Raw genomic sequence first — 23,895 nt, forward strand, 5'->3', positions numbered from 1 at the left:
CCTTTTTTCTCAGCCCCCGCTTGACGAATCCCCCCGGGACTTTCAGGGTAGGAGCGGAGCGGAGCGCCCCACCTATTTTGAAAATTTCGCGAGGATTCGTCAACCGGCGTCAAAGTTATTCCAAATAGAATGTTGCGGATTTCCTATGGAAACACGGTCCTAACTATAACTATCTACTGGCGACCGCCAGTAGATAATATATATATATATATATATATATATATATATATATATATATATATATATATATATTCACTGAAAAAACCATAGGTTTCACAAACGTTATAGTTACGAATTAGCATTCAAAAAACCTTGCAAATTCACTTAAAAAACCATAGGTTTCTCACATGTTATAGTTAGCTGGAAATTTCACTCGTAAAAAACCAATGAAATTCCCCCGTTATAGTTACTGCAGGCAACTATTACTCACGCAACCGCAATCCTCTGCTGATGACGTCAGATATTACATCACTGTATTTAGACACTTATTTACCCATGTCTTCTTCCATTAATCTTTAGCTATACATATATTACAAATATTTATTTTTCATAAAGACACATATGTCATCAGTGATGTAATATCTGACGTCATCAGCAGAGGATATATATAATATATATATATATTACCTACTGGCGGTCGCCAGTGGGTAGTTATAGTTAGGACCCATTTTCCATAGGAAATCTGCAACATTCTATTCCCAATAAGTATGGCACCGATTAACGAATCTTTGCGAAATTGTCAAAACTTTTAGCCAGCTCTGGTCCGCTCCTATCCTGAAAGTTTCGTGGTGATTCATCAAGCGGGGGCCGAGAAAAAAGGGGGGTCCCAAAACGCGTTTTCCCCATGCAATTTCCCATAGGACCTGTTGACGCAGCTACAGCCCGAACTGCTGAACGGAATTACACCAAATTTTGCAAAGATGTAGTCCTCAGTTCAGACTCATGCCTTTTGCATAAATGGTGTAAATCCGTTCAGTAGTTCCTGAGGAAATTAAAGTTAAAAAGATAGATATATCTATGGCCTCGGAGGATCCGCGCACCCTATGCGCACCCTGAGCGCACCCTCTGCGAACCGAGCGCGCACCCTCCCGATCACGCGCTGAATGCTATTGGCTGTCATGTGTCTGTCTGCATTCGAAACCAGGAACTGTTGGCAGCCATTTTGTGCCTCGGTAGAAGCGAGGCTGATTAAGTAAGGGAAATAAGTGTGTGAAAGATGTAAAAGGGGCAAGGTAGAAATACTCTGACCCTCTAGTGTTGCTTAGGGGTCCCAGAAGGAACCCCCGGGCCCCCTTTAAAAAAAGAAAACGACAAAATGCACGCAGGGAGCACGGATCCGCGCTTCCTTAATAATTAGTCCCCGGGGGGCCAAATCGATATTGTTGGAAAAGACTCAATTTTTGCAAAAGACTCCATCTGAGTCTTCTCCAACAATATCGAGTTTGCAAATTCCTTACCAATTCATACTCAGATGTTTAACATTTAGACAGTTCATAAATTTCACAATAAACCTTTTCGTTCAACTTTCCATCTTCTTGGTCGATGGACCAATTAGTTGAAAAATTGAAGGCAACAGTTATTCAAATCATGGACAGACTAAATTAACCGCAGACTCTTTGTTTGCAATTTGTTAAATTTTATCTAACTTAAATGCATTAATCTTAAAAATACCTCATGAGAGAGAATACACTCTAAAACACAGTTAGCAAATAATCAGTCTGAAGAAACATATGTTGCATGGAGGGGATGGATGAAGAGACAAAAGAACAAAGATAAAAACTTGAGTTATCGAAGATACCAACCCAAGGAATATTAATGAGGAAAACCACCACCCAGTTCTAAGTAGCAGCAGGGGACCCCTAGAGAGTCAGGGATCAAAGACTCTAAGATCAGGACAAGGATAGGACTGGAACAACTAGGCCTCTCTGCAACCCAACAATCAGCAGCGCACCCTCACTTTTTTCATGCCCAAAAAAGTAGCTGCATCTGCCGCCCTCACATCTGGCCCCACCCCTATATCACCTATTCTTTATACCCTTACCATACATGTCCATCCCACTAAAGTTGCTAAATTCACCCATTCTAGCTACAGGATTGGTTAAAAACTAACCCTGGGTGTAGTTTGCGTAGTGGCACTACACGTAGCTACGCAAGATACACTTTGAACTACGCTCTACGCAAGCACCGTGTGCTTGTCTGCTCTGAGCAATAATTGCAAACAGCATCTTGCACAGTGCAAGTTATGATAAAATAAGTATTTCTGTCTTTATATGCTAAAATGCATATAGGCAGTTTGGGAAAAAGTTTTACAATTCTAGCATCTGTGTTTGAACTGTGTGGGGCATCTATTTTATCTGAATGTGAGTTTGTCTGGGCATTTTATCTTGTTACCTACCATCGGGGGTCTCTCCGGTCCAACACGGTATTGCTCATGACCGATTGAAGTGGAGAGAGAAAACCCTTGTTCTAAGTGGGACACAGAGAGGGCGCCATCTTTGAGGGTTGGCGCTCTAGTGATCCACCGCTGAGTCATTTAAAATCCCCTCACTCGCGGGCGCGCAGTGGAGCAGCAGGCTTCTCTTTGAAGTAAGTGAACTGCCGCTGGCACCGGGCTGAGTTTCTGAATGCTCGCATGTCAGTAGGGCTATTATCTTGCTTTTAAAAATAATTTGAATCGATATCTGCCGCAGTTTGGGAAAAAGTTTTACAATTCTAGCATCTGTGTTTGAACTGTGGGGGGCACCTATTTTATCTGAATGTGAGTTTGTCAGGACATTTTATCTTGTTACCTACCATCGGGGGTCTCTCCGGTCCACCATGGTCTTGCTCATGACCGATTGAAGTGGAGAGAGAAAACCCTTGTTCTAAGTGGGACACAGAGCGGGCGCCATCTTGGAGGGTTGGCGCTCTAGTGATCCACCGCTGAGTCATTTAAAATCCCCTCACTCGCAGGCGCGCAGCGGACGCACGCAGCAGGCGCGCCTAAGGCAAGCCCGTCTGCGCCCGTCCGCGCCAGAACGCTGCCAGCTGGCATAAACCCCTGCCTGTTCCTGTGCCCATCAAAATGTTGCCCCTAACTTACGCAAGGGAGACGCTGTTGAAGATGAGGACCAGTAGATCTAGCCTACAGTGTGATGGTAGGTTTTGCCTGGACTCTGGAGCCTTTATAAACTCTCGCCCCTGCTGCTACATATTGGTCAGTCAGCCCCATGGAGTAGTAGGCTCTTGGAATCTATATACCTCCCCTGGAAATCATTCTTTGACCAACATGACCCTTAAGGAAGACTTTTCCAACGATAGGATGCCCAGTGGCACCTTTCAAGGGCTATATATTGATGCAAGGTCCTTATCTAAGCATGCCACAGAGGTCTGGGACCTGTTGGACGATCATAAACCCGACATTTGCCTTTTCACGGAGACATGGCTACACACACATTCCGCGCCTTCTCTAGCCATCGCTTTCCCCCCAGAGTACGCGGTAGTAAGGCTAGATAGAATGGGAAAAAGAGGCGGAGGATTAGCCATAGCGACCCGGCCCACATTTAATCCTAAAGTTTTGCACACTGTATCATCTCCCGGACTGGAGCTTATGATTCTAGCCATTGAACCGGTCAAAGGACACAAGGTAGTAGCAGCAGTTGTATATCACCCCCCCCCGGGGAAAATAAGAAGGCTTTTTGTGCCTCCCTACCAGAAATTCTTGCCCCATTTGTCTTACAAACAATATAATTTTTCTTGGTAGGAGATTTTCATTTTTATTTTGACACGGATGCCAATACGGACACAACCGACCTACTAGCAGCTATGGAGGCAATAGACTTGCGGCCTAAAGTCGTTTGCCCGACCCATTTAGCAGGCCACACGCTGGATAATATCTTTACCAACATTTCCAGTTTGAACGCTGAACCTCCGCAAGCAGTTCATTGGTCAGACCATATGGCCCTTAGGTTTTCTTTCTCGGCGCCTGATAGCAGGGAGAAGCCACTAGGACGGAGAGTCACACACAGGCAATGGAGAAAAATAACACCTAAAACATTCAGTACTGTCTTTTCTCCTCCTATGGGTAATGAAGGTCTAGATATCAATGTAGCCCTAGGAAATCTTGAGGCAGAGGTCACTAGGGCCTTTGACAAAATCGCCCCTAGTAAAACAACTACAATCTATGAGAGATTGTGCCCAGCACCCTGGTATTCGGTCAGCTTAAAGCTGGAGAAAGCTGCCTGCAGGGTTAAGGAGCGTAATTGGAGAAAAACAAAAACAGAAGTAGATAGACTGGCCTATAAGTCAGCACATAGCGTTATCTCCAAAACTGTAACACTGCGAGAAGAACTCTATTAGCCACTCATATCGAGGAGGCGAAGGGCTCGTCGAAAGAACTGTTCAGGATTCTTAAGGAATTCACCAACCCCAGAGAAGCAGCCCCCACGTGCCCCTCCTCGCAGGAACTTTGCGATAATATAGCCACTCACTTCAAAAATAAAATAGATAACATTTATGACTCTTTCGAGCAGGGATCAGGCAACGGGGAAAGCATCCCTATCATAGAAAATGCCTCCATAGAAAAGCTGGAGACCTTCGCAACGTTCACCAGGAAATAGGTGCTTCCTCTTTTGAAATTTATTAAGTCAGGCTCCCCGTCCGACATAGCTCCCCCATATGTGCTGTCACAGCTAGCAATAGAACTAGAGGATCCCATCACTGAAATATGCAATCCATCCCTAGCTACCTCCTCCTTTCCAGCGAGCTGGAAAAAGGCCTCCGTCAAACCCCTACCCAAGAAACCCACGGCAGATGCTGCCGACCTACAGAACTATCGACTGATCTCGCTCCTCCCAGGCTGCTCTAAAATCAAGGAAACTTTGATTAACCGCCAACTATCAGATCATCTTGAGCGGTTTGATCTCCTGGATCCCTCCCAGTCGGGTTTCCGTGCGGGCTACAGCACGGAGTCCGTGCTGGTTGAGGTAACGGACACCATCAGAATGCTGCTTGACGAAGGAACCCCTGTGGTACTAGTCCTTCTGGATCTGTCGGCAGCCTTTGACACCATCTCTCACAAAATCCTGCTGGAGAGACTACTAGAGATTGGTGTCACGGGAAGGGCATTGGAGTGGCTGCAGAGTTTCCTATCGGATAGATCGCAATGTGTTCATTTAGACTCCTTTGTCTCTCAGACCACAACGGTTGACAAGGGGGTTCCTCAGGGATCTATTTTGGGCCCCACCCTGTTCAATATCTACGTGTCGTCCCTGGCCACCATTATAAGATCCTGTGGGTTCCAAACCATCTCCTATGCGGATGACACTCAGGTGATAATTCCCATAGAGAAGGACCCCATGGTGACCAGAGTCAGATTTAAAAGCTGTCTGATGAAAATCTCCACATGGATGAAAAACAACTATCTGCTGCTTAACTCAAACAAATCAGTGATCTTATTGTTTGGCAAAGCAGTAGAGATTTGGACTGATGAGTGGTGGCCAGAGGAATTAGGAACAGCTCCCTGCCCCAAAAATAGGGTAAAAAACCTAGGTATCCTAATGGATAACAATCTATCCATGGAAGAACAGATCAATACCCTTTCGGGTAAATGTTTTGGACTTATGCGTATGTTGAGGAAAGTCTTCCCGTGGATTCCCATCTCCGCCAGTAGGGCCCTGATCCAGGCACTTCTAGTAAGCAGACTGGATTATGGGAATGCTCTCCTGGTGGGGGCAAGGGAGAACCTACTTTCCAGGCTACAAGTCGTGCAAAACACGGCTGCTCGCTTAGCCTTAAATAAACCCCCGTGGACGGCATCCATGCCACTTCTGAAAGAGCTCCATTGGCTGCCTATCAGAAAAAGGGCACTCTTCAAACTTCTGTTCCTAGTATTCAAGGCACTCCATGGACAGGGACCTAAATACCTCTTGAAAAAGCTGGAATGGTACATTCCATTGCGACTTTTAAGGTTTAGCAGCCAAAAGCTTCTCATAGTGCCTAAAATCAAAAAAGCAAAGATGGGGGGCCGTGCCTTTTCCAATCTGGCTCCGAAACATTGGAACGCATTGCCTCTAGAACTGAGCTCCTGCCCCTCATTAACTATTTTTAAGAAGCATTTAAAAACCTGGCTATACAACTGACACATCTCGCTGTAGAAGCCCGCCGCCCAGGCGCCTAGAGATCCCCTTGGGGATGATTCGTGCACCATATAAATAAAAATAATAAATAATAATAGTAATAGTCATTTCACAAAAGTGAAAAGGATAAATTAGCAAGCAGTGAGAGAGGTGATGATTTTGGGATCCTCCCTAACCTAGAGAGAGAGAACCAAGAAGATGCCTTGAAAACAAAAATCACATCTTCTTGAATGATTCAATGGTGGTCCCATCCTCTTAGGACCACCCCAAGCAAAGTTATTGGCAAAAATACAATCCCAACCAAAGGCCCAGCAAAGCATTATGGGATGAGATTAGCAGTGGGCAGTGAATATTATAGTGTCCAATATCAAAATAATTCTACAGAGAGCTGCAGTTCAACTAGTCGTTACTAGATGTCCCTCATGAGTCAAATGCAAAAGTATTGAAATTATTACTACATCAAGCTGCAGTTCCACTTGTCGTTACTAGATGTCCCTCACAAATCAAATTCAAAAGCTTCATGAAAGGGTTTCAATGCTTTTGCATTTGACTTATGAGGGACATCTAGTAACGACTAGTTGAACTGCAGCTCTTTGTAGAATTATTTTGATATTGAACCCTATAATGTTCACTGCCCACTGCTAATCTCGTCCCATAAACGAGGGGCGGATGGTCACCCTCCCATTAGATCATACTTCTTTGACTACCCCATTGTTTAATTTCCGGTCCCACATATTCAGTATACATCCCTATTCTCTCATGAGGTTCATGTAACAAATTAAGCACAAATGTTTATACAATTAACATTTTGTGAAATTTTCACACAAAGACACTGGAGTTGGCTGCACATCAAGCGTCATATCCTTCACCGTGCCATGCTCTTTCAGCTTATTCAGCATTCCAGCCACTCAGTCACGTGGTTTGTGTGCGCTGCAAGTTTCACTCATTACAGTTCAGCTAACTTAACACAAAATGGAGACTTGTCCATTTACTAAAAGAACAGAAAGCAGACATTTATTAATAATATGATAATTAAATTTTCACTGTTAACCGCCCACCTTATCTCTAGTCCATGTTAACAGTTAACCTGGCATAGCATAAGCAGGAAAATGGCATTCATTATTATGAAAAAACAACACACATCATGCTTTTTACTACATATACATGCAATTTGCCATGCAAAACATTTATAACACATTCTATACACAATATTATTACATTTTCTGGTTATTTGCGTACTGTTAGGATTAATTTCATGCATACTGCAAAGCAGATCTCCCACGTGTGATGTGTGATTGTATGTTAATATACTTACTACTTAAAATTAGTACGTATTACAGGGGTACTGAATCCAAGCGGGTTTCTTTTTGCGAAACCCCGCTCCATCAATTCCCCCCTTTGATGGCTTTTGAAGCCATCATAAATACTCACCATACCGAGTGCCACCTTTCATTTTATCTAAAGTTTAGTATCTCTCTCTTCTTTCATGGTACTTTCATTTAGGCTTTTCATCATGACATAATATCCTTCATTTAATTCTTCAAGATCTATCTCATCGCTTTTTCACTTTACTCCTCTCCTTTTGTTCTTTTTATCTGAGATAATTTTCTTTCATGCACTTACAACATTTATACGCTGTTATTATTACTAAAATTGTTATTGCTATTGAAAGTATTGGCATTACTATCGTTCCCAAAAGACTTTCTCCAAACGTTGAAAACCAATTTCTAACAGCTGTAATACTCTTACCAACTCTCTCCCAAACACGTTCAAGCTCCAGTTGGGTTAAATCCTTATGTCATTTACAACATTTATACACTGTTAATATTACTAAAATTGTTATTGCTATTGAAAGTACTGGCATTGCTATCTTTCCCAAAAGACTTTCTCCAAACGTTGAAAAGCAATTTCTCACAGCTGTACTACCCTTACCAACTCTCTCACAAACACTGTCAAGCTCCAGCTGGGTTAAATCCTTATGTAACTTTGTAATATTTTTAATATATCCTTCTATCCCTTTTCTTATATCAAGGATGTAGGTACACAATTGTTGATTTTTTAACGTTCCACAGACTCCACCCTCATTTGCCAAGATAATGTCAATGGCAAATCTATTTTGCAAAACCATTGATCTTATTGCCACCGTTTCGGTATCAATCATCAAAATTACACCAGCAATATCTGTTGATAAACAATCAACACTGTAGACAGTTTTCGAATTTTATGTGAATTTATAACTACCCCAACTGGGGGTATCAGTGCAGAGAATAAATCACCTAATATTTCAGAAAAACTTGCTCTCTTACTATGTGTTACTCCTTGCTTTATTTCATTGACACTACGATCCTTTCGATGTATATGGTAGAACTTTGGAAAGACAATCCCAAAGTAACAACTCCCATACCAGTGGGAAGGTAACCTGTAATAGGCTTTCCTACCACAATACATAATATATTCCCGGAAAGACAGGATCAGTTCCACCCTTTAATCCCCAACCTCCAGTAATTTGGAAAGTATGCTCACATTCACTAGTGCCAATAAAATAATTGTTGTAGTTAGTCTTTGATCTCAATAAACATAACTTCCCTTCCTGTGACCAGTCCAGGGACATTGCAGCACAAGTTTCACCCTTTTCATAATTTCCCTCTCTAAATGCCCAAAGTGGTTCTTGTGTTTTTTCTTTATCAGCTTTTTTTCTGGAAACTCTCTCTTCTATGTTCTACCATGTCCAAAAACAGTCTTTGCTCATAATGCAATCCGCAAGTTAAATTATTTTTATAAGCATGTTCTAAATTGAATGGTTTAGTAATATGGACAAATTCACCCATATAATGTGCATGTTTACCACTTTCTACCTTGTTTAGATCTCTTATAAGTGGTACTTTAGAAAATACTAAGTCTAAATCTGTATATTGATATTCCAATTTACCTTCCATGTAAAACAGACTACTAAGAACACTACATGAAACAGCATATGTTAAAGAAAGATGGTGGTATGTTATACCAGACGATGGTAATTTCATGCAGACATAGCAATCACCCACATTCATGGTATTAGTATATTCATACAACAATTTAGTAAACAGATTTAAGGAAAAATTGTTTATTGAGTCATCACAATGGAAAATGCTTCCATCTAATTGTTCTTCAGTAGTATTCGTTATTTGTTTAGCAACATCTTTCATTCCTTCAATGGACACATCATTAGTATTATTTCCGGTGTTAGTCACATTAAAAATTAGTATAACAACAAAATCCACATAAATGTTAGTAGAAAAATATTACATAAGCAAAATTTAACACATCTATGTTTTAGTTTAGATTTTGGCTGTCCAGTCACTTCATTTCCTGCCATTTTAGTACTCTACAAAAATGAAAAATTCTAACAATTTCTCTTTGCTAAGGCCTAAGAAAAATCTAAATGAACTCTTATCTAATTAGAATATATATATATATATATATATATTCACTGAAAAAACCATAGGTTTCACACACGTTATAGTTACGAATTAGCATTTAAAAAACCTTGCAAATTCACTTAAAAAACCATAGGTTTCACACATGTTATAGTTAGCTGGAAATTTCACTCGTAAAAAACCAATGAAATTCCCCCGTTATAGTTACTGCAGGCAACTATAACTCACGCAACCGCAATCCTCTGCTGATGACGTCAGATATTACATCACTGTATTTAGACACTTATTTACCCATGTCTTCTTCCATTAATCTTTAGCTATACATATATTACAAATATTTATTTTTCATGAAGACAGATATGTCATCAGTGATGTAATATCTGACGTCATCAGCAGAGGATATATATAATATATATATATATTACCTACTGGCGGTCGCCAGTGGGTAGTTATAGTTAGGACCCATTTTCCATAGGAAATCTGCAACATTCTATTCCCAATAAGTATGGCACCGATTGACGAATCTTCGCCAAATTGTCAAAAATTTTAGCCAGCTCTGGTCCGCTCCTATTCTGAAAGTTTCGTGGTGATTCGTCAAGCGGGGGCCGAGAAAAAAGGGGGGTCCCAAAACGCGTTTTCCCCATGCAATTTCCCATAGGACCTGTTGACGCAGCTACAGCCCGAACTGCTGAACGGAATTACACCAAAGTTTGCAAAGAGGTAGTCCTCAGTTCAGACTCATGCCTTTTGCATAAATGGTGTAAATCCGTTCAGTAGTTCCTGAGGAAATTAAAGTTAAAAAGATAGATATATCTATGGCCTCGGAGGATCCGCGCACCCTATGCGCACCCTGAGCGCACCCTCTGCGAACCGAGCGCGCACCCTCCCTTTCACGCGCTGAATGCTATTGGCTGTCATGTGTCTGTCTGCATTCGAAACCAGGAACTGTTGGCAGCCATTTTGTGCCTCGGTAGAAGCAAGGCTGATTAAGTAAGGGAAATAAGTGTGTGAAAGATGTAAAGGGGGCAAGGTAGAAATACTCTGACCCTCTAGTGTTGCTTAGGGGTCCCAGAAGGAACCCCCGGGCCCCCTTTAAAAAAAAAAACGTCAAAATGCGCGCAGGGTGCACGGATCCAGCCCAAAAAAAATAAAAACCCGAAGCGCGGGCTTCCGCGCTTCCTTAATAATTAGTCCCCGGGGGGCCAAATCGATATTGTTGGAAAAGACTCAATTTTTGCAAAAGACTCCATCTGAGTCTTCTCCAACAATATCGAGTTTGCAAATTCCTTACCAATTCATACTCAGCTGTTTAACATTTAGACAGTTCACAAATTTCACAATAAACCTTTTCGTTCAACTTTCCATCTTCTTGGTCGATGGACCAATTAGTTGAAAAATTGAAGGCAACAGTTATTCAAATCATGGACAGACTAAATTAACCGCAGACCCTTTGTTTGCAATTTGTTAAATTTTATCTAACTTAAATGCATTAATCTTAAAAATACCTCATGAGAGAGAATACACTCTAAAACACAGTTAGCAAATAATCAGTCTGAAGAAACATATGTTGCATGGAGGGGATGGATGAAGAGACAAAAGAACAAAGATAAAAACTTGAGTTATCGAAGATACCAACCCAAGGAATATTAATGAGGAAAACCACCACCCAGTTCTAAGTAGCAGCAGGGGACCCCTAGAGAGTCAGGGATCAAAGACTCTAAGATCAGGACAAGGATAGGACTGGAACAACTAGGCCTCTCTGCAACCCACTAATCAGCAGCGCACCCTCACTTTTTTCATGCCTAAAAAAGTAGCTGCATCTGCCGCCCTCACATCTGGCCCCACCCCTATATCACCTATTCTTTATACCCTTACCATACATGTCCATCCCACTAAAGTTGCTAAATTCACCCATTCTAGCTACAGGATTGGTTAAAAACTAACCCTGGGTGTAGTTTGCGTAGTCGCACTACACGTAGCTACGCAAGATACACTTTGAACTACGCTCTACGCAAGCACTGTGTGCTTGTCTGCTCTGAGCAATAATTGCAAACAGCATCTTGCACAGTGCAAGTTATGATAAAATAAGTATTTCTGTCTTTATATGCTAAAATGCATATAGGCAGTTTGGGAAAAAGTTTTACAATTCTAGCATCTGTGTTTGAACTGTGTGGGGCATCTATTTTATCTGAATGTGAGTTTGTCTGGGCATTTTATCTTGTTACCTACCATCGGGGGTCTCTCCGGTCCACCACGGTCTTGCTCATGACCGATTGAAGTGGAGAGAGAAAACCCTTGTTCTAAGTGGGACACAGTGAGGGCGCCATCTTTGAGGGCTGGCGCTCTAGTGATCCACCGCTGAGTCATTTAAAATCCCCTCACTCGCGGGCGCGCAGCGGAGCAGCAGGCTTCTCTTTGAAGTACGTGAACTGCCGCTGGCACCGGGCTGAGTTTCTGAATGCTCGCATGTCAGTAGGGCTATTATCTTGCTTTTAAAAATAATTTGAATCGATATCTGCCACAGTTTGGGAAAAAGTTTTACAATTCTAGCATATGTGTTTAAACTGTGGGGGGCACCTATTTTATCTGAATGTGAGTTTGTCAGGACATTTTATCTTGTTACCTACCATCGGGGGTCTCTCCGGTCCACCACGGTCTTGCTCATGACCGATTGAAGTGGAGAGAGAAAACCCTTGTTCTAAGTGGGACACAGAGCGGGCGCCATCTTGGAGGGTTGGCGCTCTAGTGATCCACCGCTGAGTCATTTAAAATCCCCTCACTCGCGGGCGCGCAGCGGATGCACGCAGCAGGCGCGCCTAAGGCAAGCCCGTCGGCACCCATCCGCGCCAGAACGCTGCCAGCTGGCATAAACCCCTGCCTGTTCCTGCGCCCATCAAAATGTTGCCCCTAACTTACGCAAGGGAGTCGCTGTTGAAGATGAGGACCAGTAGATCTAGCCTACAGTGTGATGGTAGGTTTTGCCTGGACTCTGGAGCCTTTATAAACTCTCGCCCCTGCTGCAACTTATTGGTCATTCAGCCCCATGGAGTAGTAGGCTCTTGGAATCTACATACCTCCCCTGGAAATCATTCTTTGACCAACATGACCCTTAAGGAAGACTTTTCTAACGATAGGATGCCCAGTGGCACCTTTCAAGGGCTATATATTGATGCAAGGTCCTTATCTAAGCATGCCACAGAGGTCTGGGACCTGTTGGACGATCATAAACCCGACATTTCCCTTTTCACGGAGACATGGCTACACACACATTCCGCGCCTTCTCTAGCCATCGCTTTCCCCCCAGAGTACGCGGTAGTAAGGCTAGATAGAATGGGAAAAAGAGGCGGAGGATTAGCCATAGCGACCCGGCCCACATTTAATCCTAAAGTTTTGCACACTGTATCATCTCCCGGACTGGAGCCCATGATTCTAGCCATTGAACCAGTCAAAAGACACAAGGTAGTAGCAGCAGTTGTATATCACCGCCCCCCCCCCCCGGGGAAAATAAGAAGGCCTTTTGTGCCTCCCTACCAGAAATTCTTGCCCCATTTGTCTTACAAACAATATAATTTTTCTTGGTAGGAGATTTTTATTTTGACACAGATGCCAATACGGACACCACCGACCTACTAGCAGCTATGGAGGCAATAGACTTGCGGCCTAAAGTCGTTTGACCGACCCATTTAGCAGGCCACACGCTGGATAATATCTTTACCAACATTTCCAGTTTGAACGCTGAACCTCCGCAAGCAGTTGATTGGTCAGACCATATGGCCCTTAGGTTTTCTTTCTCGGCGCCTAATAGCAGGGAGAAGCCACTAGGACGGAGAGTCACACACAGGCAATGGAGAAAAATAACACCTAAAATATTCAGTACTGTCTTTTCTCCTCCTATGGGTAATGAAGGTCTAGATATCAATGTAGCCCTAGGAAATCTTGAGGCAGAGGTCACTAGGGCCTTTGACAAAATCGCCCCTAGTAAAACAACTACAATCTATGAGAGATTGTGCCCAGCACCCTGGTATTCGGTCAGCTTAAAGCTGGAGAAAGCTGCCTGCAGGGTTAAGGAGCGTATTTGGAGAAAAACAAAAACAGAAGTAGATAGACTGGCCTATAAGTCAGCACATAGGCGTTATCTCCAAAACTGTAACACTGCGAGAAGAACTCTATTAGCCACTCGTATCGAGGAGGCGAAGGGCTCGTCGAAAGAACTGTTCAGGATTCTTAAGGAATTCACCACCCCCAGAGTAGCAGCCCCCACGTGCCCCTCCTCGCAGGAACTTTGCGATAATATAGCCACTCACTTCAAAAATAAAATAGATAACATTTATGACTCTTTCGAGCAGGGATCAGGCAACGGGGAAAGCATCCCTATCATAGAAAATGCCTCCATAGAAAAGCTGGAGACCTTCGCAACGTTCACCAGGGAACAGGTGCTTCCTCTTTTGAAATTTATTAAGTCAGGCTCCCCGTCCGACATAGCTCCCCCATATGTGCTGTCACAGCTAGCAATAGAACTAGCGGATCCCATCACTGAAATATGCAATCTATCCCTAGCTACCTCCTCCTTTCCAGCGAGCTGGAAAAAGGCCTCCGTCAAACCCCTACCCAAGAAACCCACGGCAGATGCTGCCGACCTACAGAACTATCGACTGATCTCGCTCCTCCCAGGCTGATCTAAAATCATGGAAACTTTGATTAACCGCCAACTATCAGATCATCTTGAGCGGTTTGATCTCCTGGATCCCTCCCAGTCGGGTTTCCGTGCGGGCTACAGCACGGAGTCCGTGCTGGTTGAGGTAACGGACACCATCAGAATGCTGCTTGACGAAGGAACCCCTGTGGTACTAGTTCTTCTGGATCTGTCGGCAGCCTTTGACACCATCTCTCACAAAATCCTGCTGGAGAGACTACTAGAGATTGGTGTCACGGGAAGGGCATTGGAGTGGCTGCAGAGTTTCCTATCGGATAGATCGCAATGTGTTCATTTAGACTCCTTTGTCTCTCAGACCACAACGGTTGACAAGGGGGTTCCTCAGGGATCTATTTTGAGCCCCACCCTGTTCAATATCAACGTGTCGTCCCTGGCCACCATTATAAGATCCTGTGGGTTCCAAACCATCTCCTATGCGGATGACACTCAGGTGATAATTCCCATAGAGAAGGACCCCATGGTGACCAGAGTCAGATTTAAAAGCTGTCTGATGAAAATCTCCACATGGATGAAAAACAACTATCTGCAGCTTAACTCAAACAAATCAGTGATCTTATTGTTTGGCAAAGCAGTAGGGATTTGGACTGATGAGTGGTGGCCAGAGGAATTAGGAACAGCTCCCTGCCCCAAAAATAGGGTAAAAAACCTAGGTATCTTAATGGATAACAATCTATCCATGACAGAACAGATCAATACCCTTTCGGGTAAATGTTTTGGACTTATGCGTATGTTGAGGAAAGTCTTCCCGTGGATTCCCATTTCCGCCAGTAGGGCCCTGATCCAGGCACTTCTAGTAAGCAGACTGGATTATGGGAATGCTCTCCTGGTGGGGGCAAGGGAGAACCTACTTTCCAGGCTACAAGTCGTGCAAAACACGGCCGCTCGCTTAGCCTTAAATAAACCACCGTGGACGGCATCCATGCCACTTCTGAAAGAGCTCCATTGGCTGCCTATCAGAAAAAGGGCACTCTTCAAACTTCTGTTCCTAGTATTCAAGGCACTCCATGGACAGGGACCTAAATACCTCTTGAAAAAGCTGGAATGGTACATTCCATTGCGACTTTTAAGGTTTAGCAGCCAAAAGCTTCTCATAGTGTCTAAAATCAAAAAAGCAAAGATGGGGGGCCGTGCCTTTCCCAATCTGGCTCCGAAACATTGGAATGCATTGCCTCTAGAACTGCGCTCCTGCCCCTCATTAACTATTTTTAAGAAGCATTTAAAAACCTGGCTATACAACTGACACATCTCGCTGTAGAAGCCCGCCGCCCAGGCGCCTAGAGATCCCCTTGGGGATGATTCGTGCACCATATAAATAAAAATTATAAATAATAATAGTAATAGTCATTTCACAAAAGTGAAAAGGATAAATTAGCAAGCAGTGAGAGAGGTGATGATTTTGGGATCCTCCCTAACCTAGAGAGAGAACCAAGAAGATGCCTTGAAAACAAAAAGCACATCTTCTTGAATGATTCAATGGTGGTCCCATCCTCTTAGGACCACCCCAAGCAAAGTTATTGGCAAAAATACAATCCCAACCAAAGGCCCAGCAAAGCTTTATGGGATGAGATTAGCAGTGGGCAGTGAATATTATAGTGTCCAATATCAAAATAATTCTACAAAGAGCTGCAGTTCAACTAGTTGTTACTAGATGTCCCTCATGAGTCAAATGCAAAAGTATTGAAATTATTACTATATCAAGCTGCAGTTCCACTTGTCGTTACTAGATGTCCCTCACAAATCAAATTCAAAAGCTTCATGAAAGGGTTTCAATGCTTTTGCATTTGACTTATGAGGGACATCTAGTAACGACTAGTTGAACTGCAGCTCTTTGTAGAATTATTTTGATATTGGACACTATAATGTTTACTGCCCACTGCTAATCTCGTCCCATAAACGAAGGGCGGATGGTCACCCTCCCATTAGATCATACTTCTTTGACTACCCCATTGTTTAATTTCCGGTCCCACATATTCAGTATACATCTCTATTCTCTCATGAGGTTCATGTAACAAATTAAGCACAAATGTTTATACAATTAACATTTTGTGAAATTTTCACACAAAGACACTGGAGTTGGCTGCACATCAAGCGTCATATCCTTCACCGTGCCATGCTCTTTCAGCTTATTCAGCATTCCAGCCACTCAGTCACGTGGTTTGTGTGCGCTGCAAGTTTCACTCATTACAGTTCAGCTAACTTAACACAAAATGGAGACTTGTCCATTTACTAAAAGAACAGAAAGCAGACATTTATTAATAATATGATAATTAAATTTTCACTGTTAACCGCCCACCTTATCTCTAGTCCATGTTAACAGTTAACCTGGCATAGCATAAGCAGGAAAATGGCATTCATATTTATGACAAAACAACACACATCATGCTTTTTACTACATATACATGCAATTTGCCATGCAAAACATTTATAACACATTCTATACACAATATTATTACATTTTCTGGTTATTTGCGTACTGTTAGGATTAATTTCATGCATATTGCAAAGCAGATCTCCCACGTGTGATGTGTGATTGTATGTTAATATACTTACTACTTAAAATTAGTACGTATTACAGGGGTACTTAATCCAAGCGGGTTTCTTTTTGCGAAACCCCGCTCCATCAATTCCCCCCTCTAATGGCTTTTGAAGCCATCATAAATACTCACCATACCGAGTGCCACCTTTCATTTTATCTAAAGTTTAGTATCTCTCTCTTCTTTCATGGTACTTTCATTTAGGCTTTTCATCATGACATAATATCCTTCATTTAATTCTTCAAGATCTATCTCATCGCTTTTTCACTTTACTCCTCTCCTTTTATTCTTTTTATCTGAGATAATTTTCTTTCATGCACTTACAACATTTATACGCTGTTATTATTACTAAAATTGTTATTGCTATTGAAAGTATTGGCATTACTATCGTTCCCAAAAGACTTTCTCCAAACGTTGAAAACCAATTTCTAACAGCTGTAATACTCTTACCAACACGTTCAAGCTCCAGTTGGGTTAAATCCTTATGTCATTTACAACATTTATACACTGTTAATATTACCAAAATTGTTATTGCTATTGAAAGTACTGGCATTGCTATCTTTCCCAAAAGACTTTCTCCAAACGTTGAAAAGCAATTTCTCACAGCTGTAATACCCTTACCAACTCTCTCACAAACACTGTCAAGCTCCAGCTGGGTTAAATCCTTATGTAACTTTGTAATATTTTTAATATATCCTTCTATCCCTTTTCTTATATCAAGGATGTAGGTACACAATTGTTGATTTTTTAACGTTCCACAGACTCCACCCTCATTTGCCAAGATAATGTCAAGGGCAAGTCTATTTTGCAAAACCATTGATCTTATTGCCACCGTTTCGGTATCAATCATCAAAATTACACCAGCAATATCTGTTGATAAACAATCAACACTGTAGACAGTTTTCGAATTTTATGTGAATTTCTAACTACCCCAACTGGGGGTATCAGTGCAGAGAATAAATCACCTAATATTTCAGAAAAACTTGCTCTCTTACTATGTGTTACTCCTTGCTTTATTTCATTGACACTACGATCCTTTCGATGTATATGGTAGAACTTTGGAAAGACAATCCCAAAGTAACAACTCCCATACCAGTGGGCAGGTAACCTGTAATAGGCTTTCCTACCACAATACATAATATATTCCCGGAAAGACAGGATCAGTTCCAACCTTTAATCCCCAACCTCCAGTAATTTGGAAAGTATGCTCACATTCACTAGTGCCAATAAAATAATTGTTGTAGTTAGTCTTTGATCTCAATAAACATAACTTCCCTTTCTGTGACCAGTCCAGGGACATTGCAGCACAAGTTTCACCCTTTTCCTAATTTCCCTCTCTAAATGCCCAAGGTGGTTCTTGTGTTTTTTTCTTTATCAGCTTTTTTCTGGAAACTCTCTCTTCTATGTTCTACCATGTCCAAAAACAGTCTTTCCTCATAATGCAATCCGCAAGTTAAATTATTTTTATAAGCATGTTCTAAATCTAATGGTTTAGTAATATGGACAAATTCACCCATATAATGTGCATGTTTACCACTTTCTACCTTGTTTAGATCTCTTATAAGTGGTACTTTAGTACTGAGAAAATTAGAGTTAAAAAGATAGATATATCTATGGCCTCGGAGGATTCGCGCACCCTATGCGCACCCTGAGCGCACCCTCTGCGAACCGAGCGCGCACCCTCCTGATCACGTGCTGAATGCTAATTGGCTGTCAAGTGTCTGTCTACATTCGAAACCAAGAACTGTTGGCAGCCATTTTGTGCCTCGGTAGAAGCGAGGCTGACTAAGTAAGGGAAATAAGTGTATGAAAGATGTAAAGGGGGCAGGGTAGAAATACTCTGACCCTCTAGTGTTGCTTAGGGGGTCCCAGAAGGCCCCCCTGGGCCCCCTTTTTAAAAAAAATGGCAAAATGCGCGCAGGGTGCGCGGATCCGGCAAAAAAAAAAACCCGAAATGCGGGCTTCCTCGCTTTCTTAATAATTAGCCCCGGGGGGCCAAATCCCGGGGGTAAAATCTGTCAAAATTAATGGGGGCCCAGAGGGGCCCCCCAGCCCCAGGGACCGCTGCCCCCGGAGCTAAAAAAAAAACAGGTTGGGGGGGCTGAACGACCCCTAAGCCCCAGGGACCACCACCCCTGGGCTTTATTGTTTGAGGGAGGGGGGCTGCGTGGCCCCCCTCCTGGAGCCCTCGAGGGCCCTGGGGTCTGCCACCCCACAGGGCCGGCTCCTACAGTGTCCTGGGGTGCCCACCCCCAGGACACTGTTGTTTGCTATGAGAGGGCGGGAGTCTCCCGCCCTCCCATAGCAAACTTTGTTTGGATTTTGAAAGAGAGAGCAGGGAAATCAAAATCCAAACGATATTGCTTTTCCACACGGGGAGCTGCATGTCAGCAGCTCCCCATGTGGAAAAGCAATGCCGGCTCCCGAAGGACGCGGAGAGCCGGCTGGGACCGTGGGGGCGTTGGGGCTCCCCCCACGGTCCCCAACCCTAACGCATTGGGTGCATGATTTCTCTTGCGTAGGGTGCGCGGTCGCTAACGCATCCACCGTGTCGAGCACGTATATGACGTCACCCAGAAGCATGCAAGCGTTGCGTAACATACTTCGTACGTGTCGCGTATGGGCTTGGAGTCGCGTACCGGTCGCATAGCAATCGCGCACAAAAATACGTACCCAACATTTACCGTACGTGGATGCTTACGGGCAGGGATCGAGAAAGGTGCGCATAGGGTGCGCGAATTCCCCCCAATTTTTTTCAAAAATAATAATAAAGTATTGAAAATATAATTTACAAAATATTTAAAAAAATATTTTACATTTTTTTAAAAATGTACACTTTTTTTTAAACAAATAATATTTTTTAATTTTTAAAAGAATTAATTTAAAAAATAAGTTTAAAGAATGGTGAAAAAAATATTTTCAAAAACATAATTAAAGGAATTGACACACTGAAATAGAAAAATTTAGAAATCCAATGAAAATCATTAAACATCATAGCTTTAGAGATAAGTTATAGATAGGAATTAGCATTTAAAAAACCTTTGAAATTCACTGAAAAAGCCATATGTTTCAGGGGTGTTATAGTTAGCTGGACATTTCCCTCATACAAAACCCTAGAAATTCCCACGTTATAGTTAGTTCAGACTTGCGCCCCCGCAATGCACTGCTGATGATGTCACATATTACATCACTCATGACATGGTCAGTGACATCACTGATGACATCACTGATGACATCTCAAATGACATCACTGATGACATCACTGATGATGTCATTTATGTGATCATTTGATGCTTCTTGTCACACCCAAATATAACCTTTGATACACCCACTCCAAATTACATACTGCCACTCTCAAAACCATACACAATCCAACACCAAGTAAATACCCCATCACTGACTCTGAGGTCTAAACACTCATCCACTCACTCATCTGTACAGTCACTCATACATATGGTCACTCAGTACAGGACTATCATATGCACTCATACACCTATATAGACACTCCCACACCACTACTCATCCATAGAGTTACTCACACATATACTCAGTCATGCAAGTAATTAATGACGCTGCCATTTACTCACCTATACAATTATACACGCACAAGCTCAATTACTCATACAAATACTAGCAACATTTTAATGGTCTTATACAATCAATGAAACAAGCATACACTCATCCATACAGCCACTCACACTATCACACACTCTCAGTTATAGTTATTTCTGTACTCCATCATACATATATACTGCCGTTCACATATGTAGTAAATTACACATGTACTAATTCAATTTTTATTCACTCACTAACACAACCATACATATACTCACCCACCCATACAGTCCATCACAGATGCACTCTTAAAACAATGCACCCACTGAATCACCCACTCACACATCTATGCACAGAGTCACACACACTCCACCAGCTCAAACACTCAGGCACCCATACAGATATTTAGACAACCAATCAATAACCCATATAGACACTCATGTAGCTGTTCACAAACCCATGCAGCTGCTTACACACCAACAGACAGACAGATACAGACATTCACAAAGTTTAGTCACTAGTCCGCAGTTACATAGATTTAATCACTCACTTATAGAGTCAGTCACGCATCTACTAAATCATCCATTCAAACACTTATACACCCACTCATTTTTCCATAGGCCTTGAGGAAATTCGATTTTCGATCTCGCTTGTATTCAGCCACCATTTTGTGTTCCACCGCCATTTTGTGTTGCCCTCACTCAGGCAGCACAATGAACTAAGTTTTTCTGCTGATCTTACTGCGACGTGTCAAATAACCTTCTGCCTCTGTTTACGAGACAGATGTCAGGGACTGGCTGAGTCCACTAATCCTCGTCTGGTTTGACTAAACCCTGTCTCAACTGTCTGTCGGTTCACACCATTCTTTCCTGACTTTATCTTATCTTCTGGCTTCGCTATTCTCTAATTGTATTCTCTCATTTCACAACTGTCCTCCAAAGCATACAAATATGTCCTTCCACCTGCAAGTTGAGTTGTGGGGAGGGGTGACAAAAACAGTTGGAAGAGAGGTTTATTTGGGTTACTTGATATCTTGTTTTCAAACTTTTCTCATTGGTTTTATCTTGTTTTCAAACTCTTCTCATTGGATAATCATGTATGCATTGGGAGTGTTCTTGGTGAATCTATGCGCTATAAAAGATTGTGCGCCACGGAGTAAAGTGGCAGTCTCCTAAGAACATACTGAGTGTACTTCTGGGACAACTGTACTTAGCTGCAGTTAATAAAACTGATCTTCTACACTCAACAGAATGTCCTGTGTCTCTGTTCAACAAAACAGGTGAACTCAGGAGATTAAGGCGTGCCCTGCGCCGCCAGGCCCATAAGGCCCTGGTTCTTCAGCCTTTCCCTATATATATAAAACATATTTAAACTTTACAGAAACACACAGTCACTGGATCATGTCATCAGTTATGTTATTTGAGATGTCATCAGTGATGTCACTGACCATGTCATGAGTGATGTAATATGTGACGTCATCAGCAGTGCATTGCGGGGGCGCAAGTTATAGTTAGCTGAACTAACTATAACGGGGGAATTTATAGGGTTTTGTACGAGGGAAATGTCCAGCTAACTATAACACCCCTGAAACCTATGGTTTTTTCAGTGAATATATAGAGTGATGGTGTTCATGCATTGTTCATGTTAATAACTAATGGTTAATACCCACCACCACAGCATCTGCTAAGTAACAATACACATTGTAGGAATCACTCATTATTTCCACATTTATTTTAGGTTGGCCCCTGACGAAGGGATTTAAGATCCCGAAATGCATTGGGCACTTCTACCAACCATATGAAGAAAACAGCATTATTGCTCTATTATTTTGTATTGTTTTTTTCTATGACGACTGTACACTCTATTAGGAATGATTAATATGATGTACCTCACAATTGTTCTAACAGCAATGTAAAAACGAAGAATTGATAATTGTATTTGTACCTGTACAACTAAATATACTACTGTATCACGCTATTTACTAAAGATCTGTTGTAATTTGAGTTTATCCATTTGTGACATTTTTTGCTTTTGGATATTTTCCAAACCAGTGAACAGTGCGAGGCACAAAGTGGGTTCTCCCACCTGTTATTCATTGTACATCCTGGCCATGTGAGAAAGCAAAAAATCTGATAATACTAGTCTTTCATCATAATAAACCCATATCTCTTCATCGTTTTTCCTACAACCTGCTACCTTTCAATCTTCCTTTTCTTTGTCACTGACTTCTTTCTCCATTTGTCTCACCTCATCCCAAGCCTCAAATGTGGTGGTGAACATAAGGTGGCATTCGGTATTTCCTCTTTCTATTGATCTGTTTATTGTCAGGGTATTTTGAGTACAGTAACGAGCCAATTGGTCCGTGTATCTGTTAACCTTTGTTACATTATCATCTCCTGATTGATGTGCAGCATATTTTACAACTGCAATTCTTTTTGGCAACTGCAAAGCTTCCAGTAATTCCTTTACAGTTTTCCCATTTCAAATTGGAGAACCAGAGGAAGTCATCAATCCTCTTTGCATCCATAACTGACCAAAGTCATGTGCAAATCCGTACTGACTGTCAGTGACTATTGTTACTTTTAGAACTTTTGCCAATTTAAAAGCTCTGGTAAGAGCAATCAACTCTGCAACTTCTGCAGAATTTATGCCTTTCAGACAAGATGCTTCCAGGGTTCCAGTTAAAGTACAGACAGCATAACCAGCACACAATTCACCCTTTACATTCCTCATACATGATCCATCTATAAACAATTAACAATCAGATTTTTCCAATGGTTCCTCTGCAATGTCTGGGCTGGGCTTAGTGCAAAGCTCCGTCACTTCCAAACAATCATATTCTGCTTTTTCTCTCACCTCATCACATCTTGAATTTGGTAACAATATGGCAGGGTTCACTGTAGTGCATCTTACCACTGTCACATTTTCAGCACCTAGGATCACTCTCTCATATTTAGTCAGCCGACTATTTGTCATATGTTGAGTCTGAGTACCAGTTAAAAGTATCTCAACAGAGTGAGGTACATAGACCTAGACATAGACAAGTGGCAGCTACTGCTTTAAGCAGCCTGGCAATGCGGTGGCCACTGAATCCCGAGTAGCGGAAAAGTATGCTACTGGATGTCTTGCCATTCCATGTTTCTGAGTAAAGACTGCAAGCGCACATCCATCTCTTTCACAACAGTACAATGCAAATTCTTTAGAATAATCTGGCATTCCCAAAGCAGGTTCTTGACAAAGACTTTTTTGCAATCGATTGAAAGATTCCGTACTCTCTTCATCCAGCACAATTGGATCCTTCACATCTTTTCGTGGTAACCTTTGTAGAGGTTTTGCAATCAACAAGAAACCACATATCCACCGTCTGCAATATCCAACCATTCCCAAAAATATCCTCACTTCCTTCTGATTTTGGGGTGGATGCATTTTCTTTATTATACTGATTCTCTCTGGGGTCACTTTTCTTAGTTCCTTTTCAATCTTAAGACCTAAGTACTGAACTTCTTGTCTACAGTACTGTAACTTTGATGGTGAAACCTTAGGGCATATTCACATGGAGC

This window comes from Triturus cristatus, chromosome 3_2, assembly GCF_964204655.1.
Source record: "Triturus cristatus chromosome 3_2, aTriCri1.1, whole genome shotgun sequence".
In the NCBI taxonomy this organism is placed as follows: Eukaryota; Metazoa; Chordata; class Amphibia; order Caudata; family Salamandridae; genus Triturus; species Triturus cristatus.